Raw genomic sequence first — 1,294 nt, 5'->3', positions numbered from 1 at the left:
TAGGTCACAAGAGAAAGTCTTCTGTCCTGTATGGACCCTCATGTGTCTGTTTAAAGTTCCTTTTTTAATAAATCTTTGTCCACATAGATCACAACAGAAAGGCTTCTGTCCTGTATGGATTCTCATGTGTGTGTTTAAAGTTCCTTTTAGACTAAATTTGTGTCCACATAGGTCACAAGAGAAAGTCTTCTGTCCTGTATGGACCCTCATGTGTCTGTTTAAATGTGATTTTTGGCTAAATCTTTCCTCACATAGATCACAACAGAAAGGCTTCTCTCGTGTATGGATTATCATGTGTTTGTTTAAAACAGATTTGTCGCTAAATCTTTGTTCACATAGATCACAACAGAAAGGCTTCTGTCCTGTATGGATTCTTATGTGAGTGCTTAAATTAATTTTCTGGCTAAATCTTTTTCCACATAGATCACAACAGAAAGGCTTCTGTCCTGTATGGATTCTTATGTGTGCGTTTAAATTTGATTTGCACGTAAATCTTTGTTTACATATATCACAACAGAAAGGCTTCTGTCCTGTATGGATTATCATGTGTGTGTTTAAATTAGATTTCTGGTTAAATCTTTGTCCACATAGATCACAACAGAAAGGCTTCTCTCCTGTGTGGATTCTCATGTGTCTGTTTAAAGCTGATTTTCTCATAAATGTTTTGCCACAGTCTTTGCAGCTAAGCTCAACTCCTGTGTGGCCTTTCCTAAATTTTTTCTTCTCTGTAGAAGATTTCTCATACCCAGAGTCTGGCAACAGTTTCAGCTCAGAGAGAGGGTTCTCCACATCACTGTCCTCTTTATCATCCTCACTGTCTTCAGTCTTTAAAAAAATTGAAGCATCTCCATGATCTTGTATCCTGATGGATTCTTTTCCTTCATTCTCTTCTGGAAGCTTTCTCCCTTCAATTTGGTCTGAATAAAGCTGTGAGAGCAGCAGAGACTGTTCATTATATAGAGTCTTTATGGGAGGAGCAGCAACTGGAAACCTGGTGGCATTAATCACCTCTTTCCCATTGAGCTGCTCTCCTGGCAGACTGATGTAGACTCCCTTCTGTTCCTCCTTGATGTGGGGGGGCTTTGGGTCATCCAGGTCATCAGAAGGTCTGTGGTCTAAATAAGCTTCTTCTTTAACAATCAGCTTCTTCTCAACATCTGCAGGAAACATTGAAACACATTAGAAAATATTTTGAATTTAACCTGAACTGAGGCACATTTTAATTGAGATATACTGTATTTAGGAAATCTTGTTGGATTAAATTCTTTGACAGAACATGCAGAACAGTGAAAAA

The 1,294-nt window shown here is 38.3% G+C and overlaps 1 long non-coding RNA gene across 1 annotated transcript; it reads right to left on the bottom strand.

Annotated features, from left to right (window-relative positions):
• Positions 1–662: 662 nt before the first annotated feature.
• LOC118562210 lies at positions 663–1,049 on the bottom strand. The gene is made up of 2 exons (XR_004930518.1): positions 1,009–1,049; positions 663–927 (listed from the first exon to the last, which is right to left on the bottom strand). It is a non-coding gene; the product is annotated as an uncharacterized LOC118562210 (long non-coding RNA).
• Between the last annotated feature and the right edge of the window lie 245 nt (positions 1,050–1,294).

This window comes from Fundulus heteroclitus, unplaced genomic scaffold (genome assembly GCF_011125445.2).
Source record: "Fundulus heteroclitus isolate FHET01 unplaced genomic scaffold, MU-UCD_Fhet_4.1 scaffold_831, whole genome shotgun sequence".
Taxonomy (NCBI): Eukaryota; Metazoa; Chordata; class Actinopteri; order Cyprinodontiformes; family Fundulidae; genus Fundulus; species Fundulus heteroclitus.
The sequence above is the reverse complement of the archived record's forward strand: the minus strand, read 5'-3'. Positions and strand labels throughout refer to the sequence as shown.